At 41.3% G+C, this 22,339-nt stretch overlaps 1 long non-coding RNA gene across 1 annotated transcript; it reads right to left on the bottom strand.

The window, feature by feature from the left end:
• Nucleotides 1-356: 356 nt before the first annotated feature.
• LOC137266053 (uncharacterized) lies at nucleotides 357-21,961 on the bottom strand. The gene is made up of 4 exons (XR_010954960.1): nucleotides 21,725-21,961; nucleotides 14,464-14,586; nucleotides 1,126-1,321; nucleotides 357-462 (listed from the first exon to the last, which is right to left on the bottom strand). It is a non-coding gene; the product is annotated as an uncharacterized lncRNA (long non-coding RNA).
• Between the last annotated feature and the right edge of the window lie 378 nt (nucleotides 21,962-22,339).

The raw sequence follows: 22,339 nt of genomic DNA, 5'->3' as shown, positions 1-22,339 counted from the left end.
TCACTGCAGTGTTCATGGTTCCATGTTTTCATTCCTAGGATCAAGTCATGTCGTTCCAAAAATGCTGGGAAAGTCAAAGAGATTTCATTCAATCAGCTCGTCATATAAACGGTAAGTAGATCATTACACATTCGTAACCCAAGAATCAGAACCAGAACATAGGAGCAAGGAACTCACTAATTTGAATTTTCGAAAGTACACGTCAGTCTAAAACAGAGAGAATGTACCCACCGCATGCGTCTTGGTGACGCAGAACATTAATGGGGACCACTGCACCATTTCCATACAGTATACATGATGATCCGAATGGGAACTGAAAACACCGATGAAGTAAACAGAGAACGTTTGACACATGCTGTGTTGGGACGTTTTATTCATGATGGAAGTACAGAAAATGATGCAGAGCCATAGCTAAAATACCGTTAACACCGTGACATCCCTCGACGCACCCCATGGACCAGTCTGCAACACAAGACACGCATGAAGTGAGTGGGTGAGTTTACTTCAACGCCGTATTTAGCAATATTCCAGCAATATCGCAGGGGGCGGGGGAGGGGGAGGGGCACCAGAAATGGGCTTCACGCATTGTAACCATGTGGGGAAGCGAAAACGGCGTGATGAGCGAACGCATTAACCACTAGGCTACCCCGCCGCCCAAGACACACGGGTATGTGCACTGACCACCTGTAACACTGGATATTCATATATTACCCAACATTCAACGCATGTACCGCATTCAATTGGCAATCCTCAATGGATGTGTGAGTGAATTAGTTTTGTTTCATGCCGCTTTTAGCAATATTCAAACAGTATCACTGCGGAGGACTCAATAAATGGGTTTCACACAATGTACCCATGTGTGGAATCGAACCTGGGCTATGCGGCGTGACGAATACGGTACCCCACCGCCCCTCAGTACAAGACGTCACTCATATATTTATGTATGTACAGAAAAAGACACAGCGGCAATATGGTCACTGCAAACATGACGTCGGATTCAAGTACTGGTGCATCGTCGCCATTTGCGGATTCAAACATCGATTTTCACCGTTAACATCTAACGCCGTACCACTAGACTATTCTGCTACACTTAAGTGTAGCAGGAGGGTCAACTCTATAGCTCACCTGGTCCAGATCCGTATGGTGTATGGGTGTTGTTAGGGAGTCGCGTCACCTTCTGCCGAAGTAGATGTGAACAAGGTCATCGACACACTTGAATTCATTCGCCGTGAAGTGGCCATTTCGGTCGGAATCACAGAGGTCATATATCTGATAGAACGCTAGGTTCAGGAAAGACGACCTCTTCTGTTGGGCGTGCATCCTGGAAAGGATGAAAGAAATAATTTAGAACATAGGTGAACGGGTAGACACATCACAGATAAGATGTTCTAGCATAGCCCCTGCTCTAATCAATAGTCTACTGAAATTGGACCCTTAAACGATGTCTGGTGTTGTAACATATTTGCCTCAGATGGGTGTATACGATTCTGCGGGTTCAAAGACATTCCTGAGTTTCACCGTAGGTTCCTTAGTATTTGTCAACACAGCTACACGTATTCATATTTAAAGAAACAGACACTTCCCATTGTTGCAGATATATTGCACGAGGATCATGCATCGTGGATGTGAAATGCTGCGTTTTGGTGTAAAGTTTTAAGAACTTTTCACTGATTTTTATCATTTACTGAACCCATAAAAATAATGTTTTCAACGTTGCGAACTTTTTGTACAATACATTTAATTCATGTGTATGCTGTACTTATAAATATTTTGCAGTGAGTGAGTGTAGAACAGTTGCTTGAAGTAAGTGGCTATATTTGCAAGGGTGAGTCTAAACATTTGAATGGAAATGTAGGTTGTGTTTTTTCTACGACATTTCTGAAAATTTTGGTTAATGCGGAGATATCCTGCCAAAAATTATATCTGATAACTGAATACGTGTTGCACTCGGAGCGAAAGTGTACCTCTTCTTCAATAGATTTGCCGCGACAAATTACAAATCCTATCTTCTTAAGACGTTTACCTGAAGCGGCAGAGAGCCCCAACGAAGCTTGCTTATTACACTACGTTGAGATCTTGTTAACATTTAATGACATACTGTTCTGGATTAAATAGTTTCTTAAATGATGGATATGTACGTACTTTATTTCCGTTTAGTTCGTTATAAGGATCTTTTGCTCCAGGACTGACTTTTGAAGAGACTTTATCCAGACTTTAATACGACAAAAATCAGCTCTTGAGGTATCATATAGAAATCGAATGGTAAATTCAGATTATCAGTCAATTTAGAAACACTTTAGGTGCTGGTTTGACAAGGTAAAGATCAGACTTAGTAATCTGGATTGGTCCAATCTGGGTTAAAATAAAAGGCTCATTTGATGGTCTCTGTTTCACCGAATCTCTGAGGCTCATTTGAATCTTACAATCACAGTTATTATGAACCTTGAACTGTAAGAACTGTAACTTGGAGAAATGTATTATGTTAGATTGGGTAGTACAAGAATACGCGTACAAATGTTGGTCGTGAACTTGCAATTGACGTGTCCCAGGTTTACCGTGTTGCACGAGCCATGACATACAGTAGACGAACAGCCATAATAATAGTTCATTTGTCACGAGAGATTCATGCTCGAAGCGCCCAAACAGTCTGACGGTGGAGAATGACACTAGTACATCTGATCGTCCCTGGTCACTAGGCCCATGTGTGACGTCATATGACGTGGGCAATCCAATTCTACTACGTCATCTCGCACAATGTGTTTACGAAAGCAGCGCCTCCAGTAACAGAGTGTGTAGGGGGGCATGACCAGACCATACTAAATTCCTTGCTCTCCTTCGAGCTGTCGGAAGTCCTTATGTGGTTCCTATTCTGACACAGGTAAAACGTCATGAACTTCTACCATTGGCACAATTGACTCTGAAGAGGCTAAATTTCCTTCAACATGCCAGTGTTGACTTTATGAAACGACCATCGAGATCCCTTAATCCCTTGACCTCAATCACATGGAACACGTTTGGAATGATCTTGGTATTAGTCTTCGATGTCAACCCCAGAGTGTTCAAGAGCTGGGCTCCATGCTGGCACAGTAATGGCGCGGGTTGTCTTATCCTGTGTTCATGGATGTTAGTCAGTGACGCAATGTTGCTTTGCTGTTGTGAATACGAAAGGGCCACATGTGGCCATAATTGAGATGTTTTATTTAGCAAACACTTAGTTTCATATGGGACATATGAAACTAACAAGTAATACAAGTAATGTGTTTCTTTTTGGGTTTAATACGATTGAACCCCAACTTCACTGCTGAATGCGGCATATGCCCCGAAATTGCTGCAACCGAAGTAGTGTTGAATCTGGTTTATAACGCAACTCTGCAACATCTGAAGTACTGTCGAAAGCGGTCCATATCCCATCTGCTTGGGAAAGTATAACTGTCTGTGGTGAGGTCAACTCTGGGTCATTGTAATACAAGAATGTGATATACAGAATAAGGCGTTGGCAGGTTTCGACTTGTACATCATGAATTGCTCAGACAATAAAACAATGTAACAATAACTACACACGTCAGTACAACTCAATCAGTATCTAATTTCTTTGTTCAATATATTTAACGTGTTACACTGGCTTGATATATAGCTCTACCGGATTTGTTGATGAGTGTTTCTTCCGTGTCTGTGACAACCCTATCATTTACCGTAGTCAAGAAAGTCGATAGAACGTCTCGTAAAGTATATATAAATCCAACTGTTTTGCCTTTCTTAATCAAGTGTGACAAGTTGCTGTTGAGACTATAAGGATATGTCACTTGTCTTCTCCCTTGTCGTTAAGAGATACTCTCGACACTTCCGGTAAATGTCAGGCATGACAGGAAGAGGATCACAAAAGGGACTCATTGATTTTTAAAAGGAAACAGGAGACGGCAGTTCTACTTCACAGACTAAATCTGTCCACATCGTATTATTTACTAAAGCGAATTTAACTGCCAGCCGACGAAGTAACTTTAGGAAGTGCAGTCAAAAAATAATATAACGGATTCACGTGTTGTTAGACCCCCATACACACAAATAGATATGAATAGATCGATAGATAGATTTATATATACATACATACAGAGAGAGAAAGAGAGAGAGAGACAAACTGGTAAATATAGGTATATGCACACAGATATCTATATATAAATTTATATGTACAATGTCAAACATATATGCATAAGTGTGTCTCTGTGTTTGCGTGCGTGCGCGCAGCTCATCACACACCACTCAACCATCATGACAATGTGCAGATCTTTGCTCCATGGAACTCTTTCAGATGAGTTTCCACAATATGAAATATTGGAAACTTTTATTCTTAATCCGGTATAGATTATTAATGAATCACGAAAGAATTAAAAAAGCATTAGACAAGTTAGCAATTTGTGTACCGAGCACTGCGTCATTATTCCAAGCATGAGTCCGGGATAATTTGATGAGTAAATGTATGAGGTTTGAGGTTCCCCCGAAAGAGGCCTGCAAGACGTATAGTGAATCGTCACTTGTTCCTGTGATGTTCTTCCCCCAATCATGATCTATGGAAGTAGTCTACGAGATTATCTACGAACAACGACAAAATATAGGAGAATCCAGTCATTTAGGGAAAAGTTTTGAATAATGGGTTCCTCCCACGCCAAGCAATGTGCGTATTGATTGCAGGCTTTTCTCAAGATGAAAGTAATACCATAACTCATTCGTTATAGGTTCACAACGCCGTGATCTGCTGCCGTCCACAACCTGTCATTGTTACATCAAGGTTTGACGCACTTCCAAAGGCTACAGGCGATGAGGCAAATTGTGAAACACTGAAACGCTGATGAACCGATTGATGAGTTCAGACGTCAGTTTAATCAGTACATTCTCAATGAACTGTCTCTCACCATAAACACAGAACACAAAAGTGTTGGTAAAGGCCTTCAGTATACGTTTCTGATTTTGTTCCATGATTCTGTGCGAGTTTGCATATCTAGTGGGTGAGTATGTCATCAAAGAGAAACTAAATATTTTAAACAGCAAAGAAAGATAATCATTAGAAAACGTCCAACCATTCAAATGAATGCTACATCTAAACGAGGGTTAATGAATCACTAGGAATGGGTTATTGTTAGTTGGACATGCCAACTTTCTTCAAAGATTGCCAGTACGCCAATGTGATGATCCCAAAGGCTGGAGCTCCTTTTCTAAGGGAAGGGTGACTACTGGCAAATGAAGTCTCACCTTCATCCTCACTTTATAAATGTGTGTGATGTGTATTGGTTACTTTGATTGTCTGTGCAAAGATAATATTAATCAGACGAAATGCTTTTGCTAGTTTATTGTCTAGCTCTTGTGATTAGATATTGGGTACATTTGATGAACGTAAAATTAAATCTGTCAGTAGGAATGTGCAACGAGCTGGGGAATCCTGACCCAAAACCGGAAAGAAAATGTGTCAGGTTTCAGAAGTCATTAGTTAGTGGAACCGACATGTCGATTATTGATTACATTGATTTGATACTTCTCGATAAATATATAGTATATGCTCAGTAGTACGTTTATCCCATTTCCCGTGGCAGTCTGGTAAATCAGGTAACAGGAGTCCCGGTCACAATACGGATAACGTTGTTTCATGTTTTATATTTACCTTTTCACACTTTAATTTGTGCAACCTACTAGTGAAGAATATTCGTGGCATTTACCTGAACTGACTGCAACTGATGTTCCTGAACTTAATCACGGTTTTAGCTATAACCAGATCATCAGCCACATACTGGACGTTGGTAACTGTGGCTGTATCCGTTCCTTCATGAGAAATATTCCATCAATCACCGATAGGAACTATTTCCAGGTAGTACAGGAATATACTCAACAGCCATGAGCACATGCTTCACGAGACGACAGAGACTGTTTATGAATATAGCACCACATACTGACCCGCTCTTTCTCTGTAGCGCAGTCTGATTAAACCATTTATTACATCCTATCTAATCTCATCATCTGCAGCTAGCGCATACCGGTATTAGTGATCGTAATGACGTGAAACCATTCCTAGAATGAAAATTGCAATCTTGCAAATATGATTCTGTCAAAACTCGCTTCTATGGAACATGTTTATGTATGACATCAGGTTAGCATCGTAAGAATGACCAATCATCAGATGGAACCGTGATGAATTTACAACTAGATCAAATACATAGGTTGTTTTGATATTCCCTATGGTGGTATCAGTTCACTTGTGTCTAAACGTATGCACATAGTATTCTAAATTGCTTCTACGAAGTCATTGTCGTTCACCTCACAGCAAAATCTAAGAATAAAGAGGAACTTTTCTCCATGCTCCAGTGCCCGTTCAAACGACGATGCCATGGTTAATCTCTAAGTAGGAACTGTGCTTCAGTGTTCTGTCACTATTTGACAGTGATTCATGCGCACATGCTCTGTCATCGTATCTCAGTATGTCAATCATGGGCTTGTCTGGTCTTGTATGTTGTCTAAATGTCTAGCCCACAAAGTTTACGTACATCAATGAGGAAGTTGACCATTTTAGCAACAAGCGAAATATTGCCGACATGTACCACACTATTTCGAATTACACGTAGTTACATGTATTACTCATGTTTAACGTATCTACGATCCATTTCTACGATTAAGGACAAATTGGTTTAGTATATGTGAATTGTACTCCCATTATATAGATGGTACTTCCTAACATTATTTCTTCTCAAAGAGACATTCAAACACTGCACGTTGTAAAACAATAACGTGCTAGAGTGGTGCTACTCATGGAAGGCACATGCCATTGTATCAACGCTACAGGTAGGAAATATGATATTGCAGTGTCTCCTCAAAACGTAAATAGATATTTCACTGTGTCTCTTCAGACGGTAAACACATACTGCCATTGTGTCTCTTCAAAACATAAATACAATATTTCATTGTGTCTCTTCAGAAGGTAAACATATAGCACCATTGTGTCTCCTCAAAAGGTAAATACGTATTTCATTGTGCCTGCAGAAGGTAAACATATATTGCCATTATGTCTCTTCAAAAGGTAAACACATATATGACTGTGTCTCTTCAGACAGTAAAGATATAGTGTCATTGTGTCTCTTCAGAGGGTAAACATATATGGCCATTGTGTCTCCTCAGAAGGTAAGTACATATTTAACTGTGTCTCTTCAGACGGTAAACATATATGGCCATTGTGTCTCCACAACAGGTGAAAACATAATACCACTGTCTCTTCAAAACAAGAATACGCCAGATCATTGTCTTTCCTTGTAATATTTGTCTCCTTGAAAGGTAAATACATATTTCATTGTGTCTCTTCAGAAGGTAAACAGAGTGTTATGTCTCCTCAAAGGGTAAATACACAACAGCACCGTCTCCTTCATTATCGAACTGTGTCTCTTCATCGCTGCATTGCCCGTGACTGCAGAAGACTATTTTCTCTATAAGAGCAGTAAGCTTGCATGGGGTTCAGGAACATCTGGGTTTTCGTTTATTGGCTTAACGTCGATAAATATCAGTGTCTCCCTCCTCCCACGCGCCCGTATCTCCATCCTCACGCCTGTCTGACTCCGCAGAGCATTTATCACTTGTCTCCTCACCACAGGCACAAAACACCAAACCTGCTTAAATTTCCAATACATCACATGCCCATGCCCCGTTTCATCAAATACAATGTTAATCCCTGCAGCTTTACCGCTCAACACAAAGCTCATGGCGTGTGTGGACAACATCTGCCTCACGCTTGTCCAGCAACAAGGATGTGATCTATCACACCGTCAGAAGGCCAGGAGGACATTTCTCGCACCAATTTGGCGACTTGGGGTGTTATCGTTTAGACAAGACACGACCGTCGTGAATGAATCATTAGTTTAGCCTTGTTGTGTGGTCTTGTCAATGCGGTGTTGTCTGTTTCCGCGAAATGATTCTGTTTGCTTCTCGACCAGACGGCAGGTTTTCTGTTATTGTCACTTGAGAGCAACAATTTGCCCGTACAGTCTCAATTAAAACTTTCATTCTCATTACTTTCAGTTGGTAAATTGGCATTTTGAATAGATAGAACGTCAAAGCTATGAATCTGCAAGGTATAGACAGTTGGCTTAATGGTTAACAACACTGTGCAACCCGACTGATTCTGTGCTTTAGAATGTAGATTGAGACAAGATTAATGTGTTAATTAGCATGTATATTTCATCATTCAGTAGTGTCTGGTAATTGACATATACACATTTGTTGTAAATCAGTTGTAATTATTGACTGTAATTCACTTTACAAGAAACAAGGCTCTGAGCCAGTCTCTGTACAGTGCTTTTCCGTCGTCAGCAGGTTGTCCTGCTCGTCAAAACACCTGCTCTATCAGCATCGAGGATTGGGGTTTCCACTAACTTGGGGGAACCAACTGAAAACTTTATGCAGGTGAATTGCACGAGGATCAAGAATCAGTTTGCTGTAAGGCATGGCAAATATCGTGCATTTTGTTGTCATGTTTTGTTAAGAAGTCGCCAATTTTCACTTATGTCTATCAATTACTGACAGTAATCCTTTCAACGGTACGAATTTGTTTCACAATACATCAGTTCATTAGTGAACGGATGAACACGTAAAATGAACACGCAAAGACTTTGTCGAAATGTAGTATATCTAGATATTTAGAGTAGCATCAGTTGATCACAACACATCCTAACGGAATGATTAATAACTGATATTTAGAGTAGCATCAGTTGATCACAACACATCCTAACAGAATGATTAATAACTGAGCCACCACTGATATGACAAACATCAACGCCAGAAAATGATTAACTTTTCCGTAAATGTGAAAAAAGGAGGAAAATTATACCTGGTGTATATGATACCTGCTGCTTATGATACCTGTTGTTTATGATACCTGCTGTTTATGATGCCTGCTGTTTATGATACCTGGTGTTTATGATACCTGCTGTTTATGATGCCTGCTGTTTATGATGCCTGCTGTTTATGATACCTGCTGTTTATGATGCCTGCTGTTTATGATGCCTGCTGTTTATGATACCTGCTGTTTATGATACCTGCTGTTTATGATGCCTGCTGTTTATGATGCCTGCTGTTTATGATGCCTGCTGTTTATGATGCCTGGTGTTTATGATGCCTGGTGTTTATGATACCTGCTGTTTATGATGCCTGCTGTTTATGATGCCTGCTGTTTATGATGCCTGCTGTTTATGATGCCTGCTGTTTATGATACCTGCTGTTTATGATGCCTGCTGTTTATGATGCCTGCTGTTTATGATGCCTGCTGTTTATGATGCCTGCTGTTTATGATGCCTGCTGTTTATGATGCCTGGTGTTTATGATGCCTGGTGTTTATGATACCTGCTGTTTATGATGCCTGGTGTTTATGATACCTGCTGTTTATGATGCCTGCTGTTTATGATGCCTGCTGTTTATGATACCTGCTGTTTATGATGCCTGCTGTTTATGATGCCTGCTGTTTATGATGCCTGCTGTTTATGATGCCTGGTGTTTATGATGCCTGGTGTTTATGATACCTGCTGTTTATGATGCCTGGTGTTTATGATACCTGCTGTTTATGATGCCTGCTGTTTATGATGCCTGCTGTTTATGATGCCTGCTGTTTATGATGCCTGCTGTTTATGATGCCTGCTGTTTATGATGCCTGCTGTTTATGATGCCTGGTGTTTATGATGCCTGGTGTTTATGATACCTGCTGTTTATGATGCCTGGTGTTTATGATACCTGCTGTTTATGATGCCTGCTGTTTATGATGCCTGCTGTTTATGATGCCTGCTGTTTATGATGCCTGCTGTTTATGATGCCTGCTGTTTATGATGCCTGCTGTTTATGATGCCTGCTGTTTATGATGCCTGCTGTTTATGATACCTGGTGTTTGTGTAAAGGATTATGGTTTACGCCGCCTTTAGCAATATTCCGGCAAAGTCACATTTAACCATGACTTTCACACATAGTGAGGAATCGAACCCGAGACTTCAGCTTGACGAGCAGGTGCTTTTACCATTAGGCTAGATAGTGTTAAAGGTAGACATACCATGCCCCACCAGGACTAATCGCCTCATAGACTGTAACACAATCAACGTTTCTTGTCAAAAGACGAATCAAACAAAACCTATGTAATGCCACAACCTGACAAAGACCCGAGTCAGGACCCGACAAAAGACACCTCACACAGCGTACAATATATTATAGTTCTAGCATACACACTACCGAACAGAAAATCTCGAAAATAACTGCTATGTGGAAGTGTTTCTTTGTTGGTATATATACCACGTTAACATCATAGAATCTACGGAGAAAGTAAAAGTTAATGATCAAATTATCATTATGAATATATCACTGAAAACCGATGATGATACCGAGTGTTTACGAAAGACCAAGGATGTTTTGTCACAAACGTTGTGGGCAATACGCCGTGGAAACTAACGATGTTCCTTTGTACTTTTGCCGCTGTATTCTTGACACCATCTCAAACAGGAAACCATTTTAAAAAATGAGTCAAGTTTGATAGGTAATCACTTCAAAATTCGCTCACAAGTAGAGGATTTAAACTACATGTCTAAAAACTGCTTCGATTGTTAAGTGTCCCATGAAACGTGAAAATTGAAAAGCTGTGCGGGCGTGTTACACCTATGGTCGGAGATACGTGACGTACTGGGCGCTTGCATGTAATAGGTTTATCAGGTTGCTTCATACCTCAGGAGATAGCAAGTCCTATTTGATAAATTGCCTTGGACTTTAAAGCATCATTATACTTTGATGACAAATTGCTATTTTGCTTCAATAATTTGTTATTACTTTCTTAAAGTCGACATATCGTTCTCTTTCTTTTTATGTTATTTTTTTACGTCGACGTTGACATTTAACGTATCATCATGGCGGAGGAGACGCTAGATGAGTCGTACCTCTGTACTTTTACTTTATTTCGCTTTGTGCATAATGACTTTGAAAGTACAAAGCAGGTAAACATGAATAACAAAATGCCAGTGTAGACACCTGGTCGTGAAGGCATGGCTTTACAAGGGTTTGAAATTATGTTTTCATGCATTTAGACTAATTAGAATATTTGTACGAACGTGTATTCCGTCCCCCTATTTACTTGCAGCTATATATACCCGTGAAGGTTTTGTTTCTCATACCCACAAAGTAATGTTCGTCAACTATTCAATGTGGCGATACGTCTTCTTCATTGTGCCTGTCCCAATTATATCTCCCAGTTTCCCCGTCCGTCGGCGTCTCTCGGCAGTTGAGCATGTTCCTCCAGTGTAGTAATTACAGAGTGATTAGCCAACACGCCCCCGTCACAGTGCACTGTTAGAAATGTGAGACAGCCATGTTTCGACTTAGTCAGCACTGCACTAACATCAATCGTTTCTCATGACTTCTTGGCGAGCTGTTACCCTGGTAACTTCTTGGGCCCAATTTTTAATATTAATACTTTTAAATAGTGTAAACTGACTGTACTTTGGCCTGAACTGTCCGATATGCACAATGGTAAGACATATGTAGACCTCTTTGCTTTAGAATACTTTACATTCATCACGATGTCAATCAAAGATGAAAATCTCTGAAGCGTTTCAGTATAAGACGTAGGTCCTAGTTTGGAAGCATTGTTCCGGTTATATGACAGCGAATTGTAAACGGTCGAGCTTAGACCAGATGCCAGACTGACCGACTTCATGAACATCAATCAAGCCAATACGATATGATGGCATGTGTCAACCAAGTTAGCAGCTCTGACCACACAGACCTGTGCCTGGACTGGTGCAAGCGAATTCTTAAAAAGATCTTCGAAGTATCGGGTTTGAAAACATAAAGGCTTCAGTTCGATTAGAAACATACATTCCCATCTCACAGAAAGTGAAATAGTCGGTTACAAATTCTTCGTGCCTTATCAGCTTCCATATATGTGAGGTTACATCGTTTCGCTACGCTCTTCATTGGGTATATCTAAATCAAAATTCAAAATGTCTTCAAAGTTACCTGCTCTAGACGTCAAGAGTGACCCGGTCGTTTAGGAGCGGGTGAGTTTTACACCGCCTGTGTTCAAGCAACATCACGGCAGCAGAGGTGGGTTTCTCACATTGTACCCATTTATGGAATAGAACCAGTGTCTTGGCGCTCCGGACAAGATAATCTTGTATGTTTCTTTAGTTTGACTTGTGCCATACGTTCCTCTATCTATTGTGGCAAATTACTGACCTTGATGTGCATGTATTGGGGTTTGATTCCCCACATGTGTACAGTGTGTGAACCCCATTTCAGGGTATTGCTAAAACTAAAGTCACTTCCTCACTCGTGAGTTGGGAATGGATGATTGGACAAGGGACGCTTCACTGTTTGACTCATGATACATCAACACTTGCTCATGATACAGAGAAATCACAGAATGGACTTTGCTCTTATGTATATTATTATGTTCAGGGATACAAAAACTTGGAGGAAAAACGTTGCCAGTCATAGCCTTTACTTCATTAAGATTCTTACCAGGCGTCCTGTGTGGGTGAACGAAAGTAGAAAACCTATCCGATGATTAAAGGTTGAGGTTTGTTCCTAGGCACAATAATCTGCCAATTGCCCCCTGCATGGGAAATATGTGGGAAGCTGATTCAGCTAATTACACCGCTTTAGTTCGCTACTTGTGGGGTCAGTTTTGCCTGGTACCCCCACATGACGGTAGTTCCCATTATTCTGGCCATAGGGCAGCAGGAGGGGATGGCACCATGAACACACAGACAGTAGAACGATTACAGAGGATAATTGGAGGTTACACTGATGGCGATATGATCGCTTCGCTAGATCCATCGGTTTAATTGGAACACATCATATCGGCCGCTTTTCCGTACCAACTCGGTTTCTACATTACACCGACCAAAGGATGTTAGTATCTATTTGCGTAGAAGTAAGCTATGCAAGAACGTGTTGAGGAATAGGCTGGGATATTGGCGATGAGAAATACACACGTTCCACAAACACCGGTCACTGCAACCATAATCGTATACTGACATAAGATTTGGAACATCTTACCATTGACTATATCCTCAATATTTCAAAGTGACAGTATGTTCTGGAACAGCGCTTATCCTTGATCTTCAACCACTATGGCCGTATGTCGGACAAAATATATTAACTCACTTCTCGAAGACTTTATTCCTACATTGATTTATGCGTTGATCAGTGTATTGATTTATAGATAAAATCCTATAAATATTCATTCCAATGCATTTTTTCGATAATTACTTCATAAGCAATCTGGTAATTGATTCAAACATTGATTCATATTAGATTCTTGAATTTGTTCTACACTGAACAGCAAGAGAAACGCAATTTTCTTTTTAAAAAGAGAAGGTAAGCGTTCATATTTATGTCTGCTATTTGACCAAAAGCGACGGTTGAGTTTCTTTTCTCCTTGAGTATACTTATGAATGAGCAAGTACAGTGAGTACATCAGTCATGATAGTATTAAGGTCGTTCAGTATATACTATCAACGACCGGAAATACGTAGTGTGGTAACAAATTTCACTGGGCAAAAAATGAAAAAACACCCCGAAAATCATAAGATGGACAACTGAAACTCAACTTGTAAATTACTTCCCCTGTTCATATGTCAGGATTCGCTGTTGATAGGTTATACTCCGGTCTTTCCTATTACCAGACCCGGTTCCGGTCTTTCTAACACATGAAATGGTCACGGGGTGACATGAGTGTCTGAGCGACTTTAGTTTTACGCCGCACTCAGCAAATATTCCAGCTATATGGCTGCGGCCTGTAAATAATCGAGTCTGGACCAGACAATCCAGTGATCAACAACATGAGCATCGATCTGCTTATTTGGGAACCAATGACATGTGTCAGCCGAGTGAGCGAGCCTGACCACCCGATCCCGTTAGTCGCCTCTTATGACAAGCATAGTCGCCTTTTATGGCAAGCATGGGTTGCTGAAGGCCTGTTCTACCCGGGACCTTCACGGGGCCGCGGTGACATGAAGTACACACTGTTGACTCAAGGGTAAGACCTAAACCAAACACTCCAATAATCCTGAGTGATAACTACTTCCTGAGGAAACCTCGTTGATAGTTACATACATGTATTCCAAATAACATTTTTCTTACAGTACAACCAAACATCATGCCGTCACATGCATGACGTAATGAAAAAAGCCATTGTTGTCAAAGTGGTGTTGAAGCCGTCTCATAGCTACCAGATACTGTATAAAGTATATATGGGTGTATAAATGCTCCTTATGGTATCCACTGATTTCGCAAACAGCACCCTTTCAAAGTAAACATTGTGCACTCCAGTTTTCGTTTAGTAAGATCAACAGGGATCAGTGTGGAATTCAACTACAACAAAATATTCACGGGCGGTAACGTCTTGTCACCTCCACATGTCAGAGCATGGCCGTGCATGGTGATAACTTCTTATCACGTACTCACATGTCAAGCAAGCCTGTAGTGAATCCTGTAGACGGTGTGAGGAGTAGGCACGAAATGGCGCTGATGAGGAGGCAATCTACAGCTTTCATTACAGGTGAAAGGTCACGGGCAGCAGCTTTGCACCTGCGAAAAATTGAAATATTCGATGTTTTAAACAACTATCTTGCAATTACAAGTAAATGATAATGTCCATCATTTCGAACTTTGAACTGGTTCAGACCCCATTTGTTTACAACATCATACAGCTGAAGAAACAAATATCTATTCATGAAATAGTCTCAATTGGGGCGGTGAAGGAGCGATCTGAGGAGCCAGGCTAGTTATCCAGTGAGCTTAAGGTGCAAGGATCGAACCCACCTGTGGCCTGGTGTAAAAGCCTTGGGTTCCACTTTGTGTACAGACCCTTTCATTCTTGTCATAAACCCTAGTGTACAGTACAAAACACCGGGCTCTTAAAAAAACAACGAATCTGTTGGTGTATGCTCAGAAGGTGACCGCATGAATAGGTGCAAACACCTCTTTGCGGGTACAGCAGTGTGCAGTAAACGTGGACAAAATACTGAGTCTATCTATACCAGTCCTCCCAGATGCGAACTGGTTCCTCGTACGGACTTGAAAGTTCATAAATGACTACAGGAGTTGTTTGGTCCCAAGGGAGTTGAGACTGAAAACTGCGATGTGCATATGAAGGGAAAAGGGAAAACAACTGAGAAGAGCTAGGTACTGGCGCTTTACAAATATAAAAGAAATAATAATAATTGTGCAATCGATCTGCTTTTCGGTGGAGATTTTTCGAATATGGAAAGGGTTTTGTGGCTTCTATTCGTATCGTTTCAACAGGAATTTGTTAACTGTTCCCATGATGAAATAGAAATTTGCTCTAGACGAAAGGATACAGTTAGAGCCTACGCAATTAAAGATGTCTTCAATGCAGTTGGTTTTTATCCTGAGATTTACATAATCATAAGAAAATGATGTAGAAAGTAGTCCATAAGTGGTTCGTTAATCCACACAACACACATCAGGTCAATCGGAGGCTCGACCGAAGTAAACGTGTTCCATTTATAGCTTTCACAAATAGAATATCCTTGTTGCCTATCCGATTGCCATGAAAAGTTGTTTCCAAAGATTCCAAGGGCACAGGGCATTCACCAACAGACGACAGATGAGGCCCAGACATATCCTATTCCGTTATAAAGTTTGATTTGTTTGTCTTTAAATGTCATGGCATTCATATGATTGACAAAACCTGTTGGCTCATAGTGTACTTGCTGTTGGTAATTTTACGCGTTGTTCATGAAATATGATGACTGTTGAATAAAAAATAAATATTATCGACACCAGTCGACGAAGGATTTTTAAAATATAGTGTTCCTCAACACGGAAAACCGGGACAAACAAGGACACCAGGACACACGTAGAAGCATGATTACACTGGGTCACCGCATGACCTTGACCTTTGAGACGATGACGAGCCCCTCTTAGTCTTCTTCGCTTTAGCCGTTATTACCTATCGATAATACTTCGGGCCGAATCTTCAGCCCGTTGGAACAAATTACCAGTTTTACTTCTTGTTTTCAAAAATTGTTAGACGCTCATTTCGCACAGCTGTTCATTGTAAACCCAAATGCCATTCTTGCACCGTTTCTAGGTTATCTATGAAGAGGGAATTCAGTGGGCCTATGTTGTTTGTTGTTTAAAGCCGCACTCAGCAATATTCAAGCTATATGGTGGCGGTGATCCTTAGCATGAACATAGACTGAGAAACGATGACATGTGTCAACCAAGCCAGCGATCGAGACCACGTCACCCCGTTAATCGAGTTTTACGACATGTGTCAACCAAGCCAGCGATCGAGACCACGTCACCCCGTTAATCGAGTTTTACGACATGTGTCAACCAAGCCAGCGATCCAGACCACTTCACCCCGTTAATCGAGTTTTACGACATGTGTCAACCAAGCCAGCGATCGAGACCACGTCACCCCGTTAATCGAGTTTTACGACATGTGTCAACCAAGCCAGCGATCCAGACCACGTCACCCCGTTAATCGAGTTTTACGACATGTGTCAACCAAGCCAGCGATCCAGACCACGTCACCCCGTTAATCGAGTTTTACGACATGTGTCAACCAAGCCAGCGATCCAGACCACGTCACCCCGTTAATCGAGTTTTACGACATGTGTCAACCAAGCCAGCGATCCAGACCACGTCACCCCGTTAATCGAGTTTTACGACATGTGTCAACCAAGCCAGCGATCGAGACCACGTCACCCCGTTAATCGAGTTTTACGACATGTGTCAACCAAGCCAGCGATCGAGACCACGTCACCCCGTTAATCGAGTTTTACGACATGTGTCAACCAAGCCAGCGATCGAGACCACGTCACCCCGTTAATCGAGTTTTACGATATGTGTGCATGTATGCTGCTTGACAACAATGCAAGCATCTGTATGGAAACGCCGCATCACCTGTAATATACACCTCATCAAAAGTAACGCACCACCCACATATTAAGATTGTTGTGGTACATAAAGATGACTGTGCGAAAGAAAATGGTATTCCGTTGAATGGGATATTTGTGATCTTTCTCAGTTCTCATTGGCAAATCGCCTGTAAAAAATGGTAATACATGAGTTTGAGGCAACATCTTTTAATTACAATACCAGCAACTGAAATGTATTGCCACCCACAGTTATTAAATGAATACAAGACATCGAATGTGCATAGAAACTCAACCTTATATGGGACAGTTTCACAAGGAGAAATTTCTTCAAAATCTTGTGTATCCACCTCTAGCAGCAATGGTCACTCTGACACGACGTCTCATGCTCTCAATGAGCCTCCGGATCCTCCTCAATGGTATTCTGTTTCACTCCTCCACCAAAGCCTGGGACAATTCCTGCAGGGAATTGACTGGAGGTTCCCTCTGCTTGACCTGGCGGTCCGGAATGTCCCACAGATGCTCCAGGGGGGTTGAGGTCAGGGCTTCGAGCTGGCCATGGTATCGTGTCTATGGCATTGTTCCTGAGAAACTGGCGAACAGCATGGGCTCGATGAGGTCTAGCATTGTCGTCCATGACGACAGGTCGGCTTGCAAGATTGTGGATGTCAAAATGAGGCACCACATGTTCATTCAGAATTCCCAGGAATGATGACCAGATCAAGCTTGCAATCAAAGGAACAGCAACCCCACACCATGACACTACCTTTTCCAAAGGATACCTCCTCCTGGGTGTTTCCCTGGTGATATGCTGCTCCTCTTGACCTCCGGACTCGCGCACGGCCGTCTGAAACGTGCAGGAGGAACCGGCTTTCGTCGGACCAATGAATGCGCCGCCATGATCTAATGTTCCACCCCTGCCTTGCTGTGCACCAATTTAGACGATCCTGTTTGTGCCTGGGGGTCAGTAGTGGTCTTCTGACTGGACGTCTTGCTCTCAGACCTGCAGCATGAAGACGTCTCCGGACAGTGCCAGTGGACAGTCTTTGGAAAGGGCGCCATAGGTTCAGTAGCAGCACATTGTTGAGGAATGGATTACGCCTAGCCATTCGATGTTTTGTCCTCCCTGTCCCCCTGTCCTGGATCAGTCTTTAACCTCTCCCGTGGCATCATGTTTGGCATTTAACCTGCTAATAGTCGTGTGGCTTAGATTCAATTCTCGGCCAATAGCACGGCATGACATCCCGGTCCTGTGCATACCAATGACCTGCCATCTTTGTCCTATGGTCACCTTGGGTGCCATTATAACAGAAAAGTCACTCAGGAGATGAAAAACGCAGCCTAAGTTATCTGAGAGTAAACAGGCATGTTCGTGTTGAGATGGTGGGCTGTTGCCCGTGCGTTTCACGTGCACGTGAATTTCCCCAATGTGCATGCTTTAGGCAGAATGTATGCACAGAACAACGTTTTTTCATAGAGACCTATCGTAAAAATCATCACTGGAAAAGTTGTTAAGTTAGGGTAATAAATATTGGTTGGTGCGTTACTTTTGATGAGGTGTATATATGTTATATTAGAGATTAAACTTTCTCAGTAAAGCACAGAGTTCAGTACTTTTGTTGGGATCCGGCCGGCATTCGAACCCACAACATCAGAGTCTGGCATCTCATTGCCTGCACCCCAAGGTAGCCACCTTATCCGCTCTGCCGCCGCGATTTCCACTATGAGGGAAAATGTTGTTGATCCATAACGTTTGTCCTTATCTATTAGTGTTATCTATTGATCATAATATTGATGTGAATTGTTCTCGTCACGATATGGCCACAATAGTGCCTATGGGACACTAAATATTAACTCACTCACTATTAGTGATAGTGAAGACAGCTATAGATAGTTTTGAAGTGAATTTTATCAAAAACGTCCAGAATGCACCTCACCCAGAGGTGAAGAAATAGGAAACTGGGCGTACAATCAATGATAGCTATGGAATATGTGGTACTCGGACACTATCCGTGACTTCACTAAGGACATTTTGACAAAATCATTTTCAAAGCTAAGCTTAACACCTCTGTCACTTTGTACTCATGTTGAGCACTAAACTATCTCAATAACTGCAACAACTAGTCAGCACTCACTACTCACTCACGAACTCCCCACGAAGGGTTCCTACATGCCACTTTCGCGTCAGCATTTGTATTAGCATCATGACGCATGATCTCAATACACCAGAATGCTAACACATGATCGGATGTTGTGCAGTGCCCCTGACCAGTACGGCGTCAGGTTCGTTGAGTGCGGAGTACCATATAACACGCTGTATTGACTGGGGTAATGGTAGCATCGACTTCTTACAGGTAAACTGTCATATCCTGTTTGGGTTGGTAGCCTTCGAGCAACAAAAGTGTCGTGACCTCTAAACATAGAGACATAGACTCCACACCTACACACTGATTAAAACCAATTTCCGCCTATATATGTATTACGTAAAGAGAGTACGCAAAACATTATCAAACAATACATGTCAGCGGGTTTTACGTGTTACGTTTTATGCCATTTATTCAGTGTTTCAGTTATTCCTTTGTCGTGTCATCTCAATGGGAGAACTCAATGTATGGAATGAATGATTGACTGTTTAATAGCATTTAGATCTTGCCGTAGAATTGCCCTTGAATATTTATCTTGACTTTGTCTATTTCCAAGAAGATTAATGTCACACGCATCGTGTATTAAGACTTCACCACAAGCACATTATTGTGTTTGATTTGCCAACGCACAATATGACTCAAACAGATTAGCAAAGTCTGCATAGCTTCAGGTTCAGAGTCCGTTATAGGAACAAGAAACAGACATGTTATTGCATAGAATATATCTAAGGACATATCTATCAGACCAAATCTAAAGATCCTAACGTGAAAAAGAATTTCGGTGTTGTAGAATTGCTTTGATAATCATTATTTTCTTCAGTCTAATTTCTGAGTGCGGATAAATATGTAGATGGGAGCACTAAAGTATTGATCCGAGTCAAATCCATTACCGTTTGAATTTGCTGACCACTGACTTCTCATATACATAGCTATGTACTGTAGCCATAATCATCGTCGTGAAAGTCGTATAAGTGGTGACAATCATCGTCATACACAAGTGGCTTAAGTGATGATAATCATTGTCGTGAACTAGTGATATATGTGGTGACAATCACTGTTATACAAGTCGTATAAGTGGTGACAATCATCGTCATACACAAGTGGCTTAAGTGATGATAATCATTGTCGTGAACTAGTGATATATGTGGTGACAATCACTGTTATACAAGTCGTATAAGTGGTGACAATCATCGTCATACACAAGTGGCTTAAGTGATGATAATCATTGTCGTGAACTAGTGATATATGTGGTGACAATCACTGTTATACAAGTCGTATAAGTGGTGATAATCATCGTCATACACAAGTGGCTTAAGTGATGATAATCATTGTCGTGAACTAGTGATATATGTGGTGACAATCACTGTTATACAAGTCGTATAAGTGGTGACAATCATCGTCATACACAAGTGGCTTAAGTGATGATAATCATTGTCGTGAACTAGTGATATATGTGGTGACAATCACTGTTATACAAGTCGTATAAGTGGTGATAATCATCGTCATACACAAGTGGCTTAAGTGATGATAATCATTGTCGTGAACTAGTGATATATGTGGTGACAATCACTGTTATACAAGTCGTATAAGTGGTGACAATCATCGTCATACACAAGTGGCTTAAGTGATGATAATCATTGTCGTGAACTAGTGATATATGTGGTGACAATCACTGTTATACAAGTCGTATAAGTGGTGACAATCATCGTCATACACAAGTGGCTTAAGTGATGATAATCATTGTCGTGAACTAGTGATATATGTGGTGACAATCACTGTTATACAAGTCGTATAAGTGGTGACAATCATCGTCATACACAAGTGGCTTAAGTGATGATAATCATTGTCGTGAACTAGTGATATATGTGGTGACAATCACCGTTATACAAGTCGTATAAGCGGTGATAATCATCCTCATTCTATAGGTAGTGACAAAAATCAAGTTCACAGTAGCTGGGAAAACAGCTTGTCGCCTCTGCGAAGCAAATAAAAGTACACATATGAGAACACATATTTGACCAAAACAGATACAACTGATGACCTGGAGTTACTAAGCTGAAACAGTCGACATGCCGCTAGCCTGTGCCAGGTATAGTACTTGTACAGAACACATCTCCATCGCTTAGCCATTTCTTGTAGGTCCCATTTCTAGTCACAGTTAAACACATCTGCATACCTCCTTTCCGTAGCACCGTATATGTACACACTGTGAATATTTGCTTGTTAACATGTATTGTGATTAAACATTTACTCCCAGAACTACACGTTTACCACTACCCGTTAGTGTGAGCCAGTTGCTTGCGATAACTGATAGTTTGATAATATTTGAAAAAGACAAAAGACACCAGGGAAAAACGATTCCGTCGTCATCATGAGCATTTGTTCATAATCACTATCAAAAGGTGGCTATACCAAGTATTCGCGACGCTAAAGTAATAACTTCGTCAGCAGAAAACACAAACAAGATGATGATGAAACCTCACCAGATTTCTTGCAGTGAAAACGAAGGAGAGGCCAAAAAAATAAAAGTGCTGAGAATTTGTGCTGTCGGAATAACTGCGTGAAATTACAGGCCACTTGTTACAGTATAACGTAAATAAATTAAAACATACCAAAATCACTACAATTCAGCAAGACATTCATGTTAAAAGACGCAAGTCGCAAGTTACTCACCTTCAATGCTCGATTTTAGTACTATCTCTCTCCGATTGCAACGGCGAGTGTGTCTTTTATTTGTGTCTGTATGTCCAGTCGGTCATCGGAGACCACAACTACCCACACACACAGCAGTTTGAATTCTAAACAGTCTTTGTCCAGGCCTATCACTTGGACGTTCCAGCAGTTCTGTGGAAGACGTTAAAGTTTCTGCAATGTCCTAGGAGTGCTATGTTTCAAGACGTGTGAAAGACTAACAAAAATTAAGGCCATTTCTGTTTATGTTCGACCCCTCCTTTATAACCCGCCCTGTCACCCCCCTCCCACCTCTCTCCCCCTCCCCTCCACCCACTCTCCAAGGTGTCATTAGAGGAACTGCATACTGTTTCGCGACATCGTCATAGCATCTTCCCTCCCACTCCAACACCGATCAGTTGATACACAGTCCGGCGTGTGTGATTGGAGCTCACCGTGATTTATTTCTCAATAGCTAGTAGGGATATTTTAGACAATTCATTTTGTCAAAAACCCATTGCTGATGGCTGTGCTATCAAAGCACGGTGATAAAGACAGAGTATATATATAGCCATCTTTGTCACGAAAATATCACGCTTAACAACAGTGTAGACAAGC

Source organism: Haliotis asinina, chromosome 15, assembly GCF_037392515.1.
Source record: "Haliotis asinina isolate JCU_RB_2024 chromosome 15, JCU_Hal_asi_v2, whole genome shotgun sequence".
NCBI lineage: Eukaryota > Metazoa > Mollusca > Gastropoda > Lepetellida > Haliotidae > Haliotis > Haliotis asinina.
The sequence above is the reverse complement of the archived record's forward strand: the minus strand, read 5'-3'. Positions and strand labels throughout refer to the sequence as shown.